Raw genomic sequence first — 10,882 nt, forward strand, 5'->3', positions numbered from 1 at the left:
GAATGAATGAATGAATGAATGAATGAATGAATGAATGAATGAATGAATGTTTAACAACACCCCCAGCACAAAGACATCAGCTATTGGGTGTCAGAAAAGGCAAGTGCAGTGAAACCTCTCAAGACCGGACACTCTGTAAACCAGAATTACCTCGAAAACCACACATTTTAGAGTCCCTTTTTAAAAACCAGTACTGAACTTAACATCACTAAACCGGATCCCTCTTAATACTGGACATTTGTATTGGTCCCTAGGGTATCCGGTTTAGAAGGGTTACACTGTATATAGAAATATTATTTACAATAAGAATAAAATTTATATAATTATGGACAGAGCTCTGACGCATGAGTAGTGATGAAGCCAACTTGTATTTGTAGATATACATATATATATAGAGAGATTGTTCCCATAGTTTAATAAAAATTTATATTGGCAAAATGTACAACCCTTTTCTGGTGCTGAGTGGCCTAATCCAAAAAAACTGAACAAACTTTACCGATTTACTTGGGCTTGAAAAGGGGGCATTTGGTCTTGATGACAGATTTCCTAACAGAAATTATGCCGCTATTAAAAAATAATTATTTTAATTCTATATCGCATTAAATATATTCTGACACTATCACGTAATATAATTAAAATACAAAGATTGAACTGGCATGTCACAGCGAGCTGACTACACTGTATATGATAAATTGTCATCGCCATGTCATACCTGTGCCATTCACATGTTAGCTGTTGTTACTTTTAGTCAATGAATACCGCCACTGGTATAAATAAACCTTACAGTATATTGGCAAACAAAAGAAATAACAAAATCATCATTCAAATTTACTTACAATTGCAAATATGTTAATGGTAAAATTGCCGTGGAAATGCTGTGTACACTATTTTTCTTAATTGCACATGTTGAAAGAAGGATGGATGGATGGATGGATGGATGGATGGATGGATAGATGTATATATGGATGGATGGATAGATGTATATATGGATGGATAGATGTATATATGGATGGATAGATGTATATAAGAATTGTTTCTATTTTTTTAGGAATTTATCGATGTATAAAAGTCACAAATGGTATAAAATCGCGTAGTATACATCGATAAATTCCTAAAAAATGAGAAACAATTCTTATAATTACAAACAGTACAAGAAGTGTACCTTAAAACACTCAAAAATAATTTCTTTCGTTCTTACCGTCAACCATGTTCTGTAAATAAGCGTAGGAATACATGTATACATACTATTGGATGTTTTGGGGCGGGTTTTTTTACAGAATAAAAACAAATAAAAAATATATTGTAATATTTTTTTTTTTATAACATGAATATCTCATCCAGTTTCCCTTATTTTTTTAATCGAGAAAACAGGTCACTTCCTTGTTCTATTTTTAAAACAATCACCGAACTGGGTCATTGGGCTTCTCGCCCATCCAGCTAAAAATAGTTCCAATCGATCTTGGTCTTCCGTGATGACGTATTTTTATGAGGTTTATGGAAGGATAACGCTTGTTTTTTTAGTGACGTCAGCCAATCAGAATACAGTAAATCGTATAAATTAGGAAAGTTTGTAATTATATATGGATGGATGTATGAATGGATGGATGGATAGATGTATATATGGATGGATGGATGGATGGATGGATGGATGGATGTATATATGGATGGATGGATGGATGGATGGATGGATGGATGGATGGATTGGATGGATGGATGGATGGATGGATGGATGGATGGATGGATGAACTAATGAACAAACAAATGAATAAATGGAAGGAAGGAAGGAAGGAAGGAAGGAAGGAAGGAAGGAAGGAAGGAAGGAAGGAATTCAATATTATTCTGTAATAATGGAGTTTATTATTCAAGATCAACCAATAGACTTAAAAAAACACCTACTTGATGATGGCTGGAAACACTGAGTGAGGTATGCCAGGCAGCATGGAGTAAAACTTGTCAGCCTGTAGAGTCTTGTCTGGTAGGTCGTCTGGCCAAAGGTGTGACTGAAAGTTACAACACAGAAACACAATGTAATTACAACACAACGAAAAGAAGGCACCTCATACGTCAAATGCTTTGATTAGTGTCACAAAATTACCAATCAGAATGTAGTTAAGAAAAGGTTCTTCTTGGATACACAGTGTAGAAAAGTAGTAGCATGATTAAAGTTAGATTTAGCAGTTCTTTGTCTGTCTTTTATAAATCTATAATATAATATTCAAAGTCTTTATAAAAAATTAAATATTCTGATCGTTTCTCCTCTTTAGATTTGCACTGTCAACAAGCATGGGTTACACTAGTAACAAATTATAAATCGGGAATAGAAGTAAATTAAATACAATTGTTTAGTTATGAGCCAGTGATAAAACTGAAAAATACTAAATAAATTTGGATATTGCAACACTTACTGTGACTTAGTCTAGAGAGTACATAATCTTGTTTGCAACTTTAAATAAAAAACATTTTTACAAAACAACAGAATCATTTTTAAAACTGGAAACAGAACTTTCATAAGCTTTTAAAAATAATACTAATCATACTCAACAACATTGTTAAATGCCTTGCAACCAACACTTATTTCAATTAGTAAATTTCTACTAAAAGCATTGTTTTAACAATAACTACCAGTTGAACTGGTGCTGATGCAGGCAGATGCTGATGTAGTAGGAACAGTTTTTCTGTGGTACATTCCTCCACTTTGGAGGTCTCGTACAAAAGAGCTCCTGAAGCCAGTGAAATTAACACTCCTTGCTTTGTCAAAAGTTTTCGTAATCCAGAAATCTATAAAACAAATACATTAAAATTTTAAATCTGTGACACAATGGGATCAAGGCTTTTACTATGCAATTAATACAACATTACACATATAGAAAATAATTGCAAAATTAAATGTAACTAATTATATTTTATTCATTTTGTTTAACCTTGCAAGAACTTTAGTTTTTATTTTTATTTTTATTAAATTTTTATAAAATTATTTATTAATTTATTATTTACATGACGAAAACCCCCAAAACATTGCTCAGAATAAAACCTTGATTAGCAATATGAGTTATAATGATGTTCATATTTATGAAACCAATAAAATGTATTTGTAAAAAAAACAAAAACATTATATATATTCTTGAGGTACAGTTAATTTTTCCAATTTCTACCGGCCTCGGTGGCGTCATGGCAGGCCATCGGTCTACAGGCTGGTAGGTACTGGGTTCGGATCCCAGTCGAGTCATGGGCTTTTTAATCCAGATACCGACTCCAAACCCTGAGTGAGTGCTCCGCAAGGCTCAATGGGTAGGTGTAAACCACTAGCACCGACCAGTGATCCATAACTGGTTCAACAAAGGCCATGGTTTGTGCTATCCTGCCTGTGGGAAGCGCAAATAAAAGATCCCTTGCTGCTAATCGGAAGAGTAGCCCATGTAGTGGCGACAGCGGGTTTCCTCTCAAAATCTATGTGGTCCTTAACCATATGTTTGACGCCATATAACCGTAAATAAAATGTGTTGGGTGCGTCTTTAAAATTAAAATATTTCTTTCTTTTCCAATTTCTATAAAATGCATCTGTATATGTAGCTACTACAAACACCAAAACGGGCAGAAATGCATTGGATGTGCCAAAAAGTTATAAGTAATGTATATATTAAGTAAATGGGGGAAAAAAGCTTTTTGAATTTCAAATCAGAACATATCCTGAAAAATCAAAAGAAATGCAAATATTTAATTTAATTGTTTTTAAATATTCAGTCTGAATATAATTAATTTTTGTGCCTGTTAAAATTATAAATGTCTAATATATATAGAAACATTGTATATGTATGCCTATTTTTATGAATACCTCTTAAAACCGAACATTTTACTTGGTTTGAAGGTGTCCGGTTTAGAGGGGTTTTACTATATATTAAAAACAGTGAAACCTGTCTAAACCGGATCATGTTGGGGACCTAATATTTATCCAATTTAGTCAGGATCCGGTGTTTAGAGGTTCACGATTTATAATTTAGAACATTTGGGACCAAGAAACTTGGCCGGTTTTGACAGGATTCCAGTTATTTCAGGGTCTGGTTGAGACAGGTTTCACTGTATACCTTCTGTAGTTCAGTATTTTACCTTTGTTAGAAACTAATGAAATTGCCTTTAAAGGCATACTGTCACAGATTTAAGGACCTTATTTCTCTTTTAATAAATAATAAATAAAAATTACATTAATTTTTACATACAAAATCTAACTATTGCATCACTTTATCTACATCATGATGGAGTAAAATCCATTGCCACCCTCTCAGCAATGTTAGTTTTTGAATTATGGACCACTGTCATAATTCAATTATTTTTACAAAATATCATTAATAAGTGGAGTATGGTGGTTACGTAGATGGTTGAATAAAGTATGTTTAGGGACAAATCAAATATATATATTTTTAATTAATACTTTGTTAGGCCATGAAACAGGTTAGTGGTCTGTGACAGTATGCCTTTAAAGTTACATCAAATGCTCCCTTTCACTTACCTGGGTCTCTGTTTTACCATCTCCAACTGATTTACCAATGCATTCTTCCAGCTCAGTCTTGTTCCAGCAAGCCATCTCCCCACAGAGACATTTTATTTTCACTTTCCGTGGAGGCGTGGCTGTATACAGGCCAGTCAGGATCTTTGTGAATGCATCAACGTTGGATACGGCCGGCTTGTTTTTCAGTTGTGGGAAGTAAAGTACTGAACCCTGAAAGTAACACATTCTTTATTCATTCATTCATTCACTTTAGACTGGCCTCGGTGGTGTCGTGATTAGGCCATCGGTCTACAGGCTGGTAGGTACTGGGTTCGGATTCCAGTCGAGGCATGGGATTTTTAATCCAGATACCGACTCCAAACCCTGAGTGAGTGCTCCGCAAGGCTCAATGGGTAGATGTAACCCACTTGCATCGACCAGTGATCCATAACTGGTTCAATAAAGGCCATGGTTTGTGCTATCCTGCCTGTAGGAAGCACAAATAAAAGATCCCTTCCTGCCTGTTATAAAAGAATAGCCTATGTGGCAACAGCGGGTTTCCTCTTAAAAACAGTGTCAGAATGACCATATGTTTGACGTTCAATAGCCGATGATAAGATAAAAAATCAACGTGCTCTAGTTAAATAAAACTTTAATTTGATTTTTATGCTTATATCCAGTTAAGGTGTTGTGCACACAATGTAAAGGTTAAGTTTATAACAATTCTTAAAAATTTACAAACAATTCTTATACGTCCACATAAATGACGTCCTTAATTTAATGCAGAAACAAAACATAGGTTTTCCAAAATAAGATTTACGTGAGCAACATGCGAATGAAATGATCGATAATACAGCAATAGTAAGTTGGTCAATCTCCAATGTACACACGTTAATAAACAGGGATAGTTCTGCTACTCGCTAAATTTGTCAACTGCAAATTTTATGTCAATTAGACGAAATAATTGCAAGTAATTATTAATATTTTGTTAGAATTAAATGATGGGTTTGTGCAATTTTTAAAGTTTAAGAGATAATTTGGCGAAGTTTTCAGAACTAGCCATATTAAATATTACTTAAAAAAACAAACACATATTGTTCTCGCATCTTTTTAGAGGCCTGGCATATAAAAACAATACAAGAACATCATTAACAGTTGATTTACGTACACATCTGTCCATGAGTTCTATAATTTTGCCGATCTGTGGGAGAGGGTAGTACGACACGTATTGCTTCTTGGAGTCATCAGGGATCTTGTTGAAGATGTCCAGCAAGCTGACAAACGCCAGTTTTGGTACCTGGTCCATTATGGCGACGGCGCTCGAAACATACTGATTGTAGATCCAGGGAAATCGCTCGTGAAGTACTGTGACCATCTTTATCACATTCTCCTTCACTTCGGGTTCTTGGGCTTTTTTCATTGTCTGAAAACAAGAATAATATCATGTTCATTCTTATAAATACAGTTGAATCCCATTGACTCGAACCCCATCGATGCTCGAGAAAGTGTTCAATCCATCGGGTAGTTCGACCCAACCATTCGGTCAACTGTAAGCGTAACTTGGGACTTCGTTTTTGGTTTGAGCATTGCGGTGTAATCGACCCTTCCGAGTTTGACCCAATGAGATTCTACTATACTTTCCTGTTAACCCATTTTACACTTACTTCAGTCTTCACCGTGAGCACGACCAATCACATGAAGTTTTTATAGATGAATGTGGGTTACAAAAAAACAAACATATTGGTGGTCAGATACCGAGATTGACCCTAGGGTTACAGTGTTTCCAATACTGAGATTGACCCTAGGGTTAGTGTTTCCGATACTGAGATTGACCCCAGGGTTACAGTGTTTCCAATACTGAGATTGACCCCAGGGTTAGTGTTTCCGATACTGAGATTGACCCCAGGGTTAGTGTTTCCGATACTGAGATTGACCCCAGGGTTACAGTGTTTCCGATACTGAGACTGACCCCAGGGTTACAGTGTTTCCAATACTGAGATTGACCCCAGGGTTACAGTGTTTCCGATACTGAGATTGACCCCAGGGTTAGTGTTTCCGATACTGAGATTGACCCCAGGGTTACAGTGTTTCTGATACTGAGACTGACCCTAGGGTTACAGTGTTTCTGATACTGGGATTGACTCTAGGGTTAGTGTTTCTGATACTGAGATTGACCCTAGGGTTTATGTTTCTGATACTGAGATTGACCCTAGGGTTAGTGTTTCCGATGCTGAGATTGACCCCAGGGTTAGTGTTTTCGATACTGAGATTGACCCCAGGGTTACAGTGTTTCCGATACTGAGATTGACCCCAGGGTTACAGTGTTTCCGATGCTGAGATTGACCCCAGGGTTACAGTGTTTCCGATGCTGAGATTGACCCCAGGGTTACAGTGTTTCCGATGCTGAGATTGACCCCAGGGTTACAGTGTTTCCGATACTGAGATTGACCCCAGGGTTACAGTGTTTCCGATACTGAGATTGACCCCAGGGTTACAGTGTTTCCGATACTGAGATTGACCCCAGGGTTAGTGTTTCCGATACTGAGATTGACCCCAGGGTTATAGTGTTTCCGATACTGAGATTGACCCCAGGGTTACAGTGTTTCCGATACAGAGATTGACCCCAGGGTTAGTGTTTCCGATACTGAGATTGACCCTAGGGTTTGTGTTTCTGATACTGAGATTGACCCTAGGGTTAGTGTTTCCGATACTGAGATTGACCCCAGGGTTACAGTGTTTCCGATATTGAGATTGATCCCAGGGTTACAGTGTTTCCGATACTGAGATTGACCCCAGGGTTACAGTGTTTCCGATACTGAGATTGACCCCAGGGTTACAGTGTTTCCAATACTGAGATTGACCCTCGGGTTACAGTGTTTCCGATACTGAGATTGACCCCAGGGTTACAGTGTTTCCGATACTGAGATTGACCCCAGGGTTACAGTGTTTCCGATACTGAGATTGACCCCAGGGTTACAGTGTTTCCGATACCGAGATTTACCCCAGGGTTACAGTGTTTCAGATACCGAGATTGACCCCAGGGTTAGTGTTTCTAATACTGGGATTGACCCCAGGGTTAGTGTTTCTGATACTGAGATTGACCCTAGGGTTTGTTTCTGATACTGAGATTGACCCTAGGGTTAGTGTTTCTGATACTGAGATTGACCCTAGGGTTAGTGTTTCTGATACCGAGATTGATCCTAGGGTTACAGTGTTTCTGATACTGAGATTGATCCTAGGGTTACAGTGTTTCTGATACTGGGATTGACCCTAGGGTTACAGTGTTTCAGGTGCCATACCCATTTTATCCTCTGGCAGAAACCCTGGGTTAGTATTTCACAATATGCCCCATATGGTCTAAAATGGTGGCGCCCATTCAGATTGTATGCAAAGTATCAGCCAAAACCACACTGCTTGTTTTGGATGGAAAATATAGATAATTTCTGACAAACTGTGAAAAAATACAGAAACACTGTACAGATTATTAAAAATCATCTCAGAGTTTAAAATAAAATACAATAAACCTTTTTCATTGCAAGATGAACAATTTGTTGCTCTCCTAGGTCGATGACAGTCACTTTTCGCATCCTTGTTTTGGCTTCGTACACAATAAATAAAACATATCCAAAGGTAATTTTTTGATATGATATATTGAACAAAAGGTACTTTTTATTTTTTTTTCATCTTTTGAAACTTAAAATTAATATTTTGTCCAGAATTATGTAAAATAAAAACATACCAACCCATAAACAGCATTGTCTGCTTGTTATAGAATTTTGACAGGGTCAGTAGACCAGTTTCTATTTTAATGTGATGAAACATTGTAATAATATACATGTAGCTAATTTTGAATTTGAATGACGTCAGTATTCCAATGACATCACTTTGCAGCTCCTAACAATAACCATAATAAGGGTACTGTATATGACGTTTCCATTTTAAGAACGCTAGAAAAATTCCAATCTGAAATTGCTATTGAAATTTTTTTACTTGAACATTACTAAAGCACCTGAATGTGTTTGAAAAAAATCTTGTGATTAAATAAATTGTACCTTTTACGAAATATGGATTTCAAGTGAAATTATGGTAAGAAATGTTATATTTATTAATGTGTATGAAGCCAAAACAAGGGTGACTGATTTTTGTGCCTCATGTTAAATTAATGTGATGGCACATGATAGGATGAAAACCAGTCAAACTGTTTGTGATTGCTCCCCCTCCAATACATTAGTGGTAGATGACTGACTTAAGTATTGTATATCAAGTAGAAGTGATACACATCCAGTCATAAAATAGCAACAAATAATTTGGTAAACAGTCGGAGACCTCAAGCGTTTATTTTCGATGTATCTAAATTTTAATACATCTACATCAGTCCTTATGGTTTGATGCGAGTAATTGCTCTTGCTCAAGTGTGCTCGCGTAAAACTATTTCCACGTGGGCAAACAACTCTCCGCCTCATCACATACAGTACCTATATCATTAATTTATTATCCATTAAAGGCTTTTGTAAGAGATATTACTGGCACTAGGAGATATCGCTTCTTTTGTGACGTCACTGTGTATGTTTCATCGCTAAACCTATTATTAGTAACATCACGCCACTGTTGTTCTGCTAGTTAACGAGTCTACCGCTGCCAAATATAGTGACATTCAACCCACATTACTGACATTGTTTACAATTGTCACCAATGAAAAGAATGATAAGAATACCACCCCTCGTGTCTTGTGATATCATAATTTATCAGCACTCATTTATAAAAGTCTAACAATCGTTGGCAAGCCTCGGATTTCATACTTTTATGAACTTGTGCTGATAAATTATGACATCACAAGGCACTTGGGGAGTATACTCTATATATTTATTAAAATTACTGTGATTTGTTACAATGAGAGTAACTGCTCTCCTACATAATTTCAGGGGAGCAGTTTCTTGCTCACCATCGATGTTCAAACCATGAGCACTGCTGCATTAATTGTAAAGTATTATATACACATGGCAGCTTAGTAAAATTACACCGGCCATAAGGACAAATACCCGTAAATTGGGTCAACTGAATTAAAGGTCCATACTAGAGACAAGGGCACCAACATATCCTTTGATTCAATCATTCCCCTGAGATCTTCCACCAGCCTGGCACCTGCAGCCATTGACAACTGATCGCAGAAGTCAAGTTTATCCATCTTCCACTTGCGGCTAGAAACAGAAAATTAATAAAGTTGTCGTTAGACAATTGCCAATCAAATTAAATATTAAAAAGTTGAATTTTAAGTTTAAATTGCCAATCAAATTAAATATTAAAACATTGAATTTTAAGTTTAAACTGAGACCTTCAGTTGCACCAATATTGGTGTCGCTTTGTTATTGTTGTTTAATGGAATAACAAGCAGGGATTTATGGTATACTGGGACGTAGCCAGAGAGGAAAAGGAAGGAAGGAAATTATTTATTTAATGACGCACTCAACACATTTAATTACAGTAATATGGCATCAGACATATGGTTAAGGACCACACAGATAATGAGAGAGGAAACCCGCTGTTGCCACTTCATGGGCTACTCTTTCCGATTAGCAGCAAGGGATCTTTTATATGCACCATCCCAGACAGGATAGCACATACCATGGCCTTTCATATACCAGTCATGGTGCACTTGCTAGAACGAGAAATAGCCCAATCGGCCCATGACGGGGATCGATCCCAAAACGACTGTGCATCAAGTAAGCACTTTACACTGGGCTACATCCCACCCCCAGAGAGGAAAAAACGCTGAGGCAAACCCAGACCTGTAAAATAAATATCAGTGTCATTGGAAAAATGAAATATATATGGGGAAATTCCAGACGAGGCAAGTGCCTCATCTGCCTCATTGTTGGCTATGCCATTGATATACCAATAAGGATCATGCTGAAAATAATCAGGGATGAAATACCCACTTTCAAAAGTTAATTAAACGTTATCTTTAACCAGCTAAATCCTCTATACAATATCTAAATGAAAGTAATTTTTGAGTATTTTAAATCAAATCCAGTCTACTTTTTAAAAAACATTATTTTGTTCCAAAAAAACCCACCCCTGAATTCAGAGTTAATTAAAAGTTATCTTTAACCACCTAAAACCTCTATGCCATATCTAAATGAAAGTAAATTTTAAGCATTTCAAATCAAATCCAGTCTACTTTTTAAAAATATTATTTTGTTCCAAAACCAAACCCATCCCTGAATTCAGAGGAAAAGCGAGAAAAAAATCAAACCACTGAATAACACAGGTTTAGCAACATGCAGTATGCCGACTGCTAATACATTTTGGACGTAGACTGTTCAGGCTTTTAGCCAGAAAATAATTTGAGGGTATATATTAAAAACAAAATAGACCAATTATAAGCGCCCCAACTGAGTG

Source organism: Gigantopelta aegis, chromosome 2, assembly GCF_016097555.1.
Source record: "Gigantopelta aegis isolate Gae_Host chromosome 2, Gae_host_genome, whole genome shotgun sequence".
Classification (NCBI taxonomy): domain Eukaryota; kingdom Metazoa; phylum Mollusca; class Gastropoda; order Neomphalida; family Peltospiridae; genus Gigantopelta; species Gigantopelta aegis.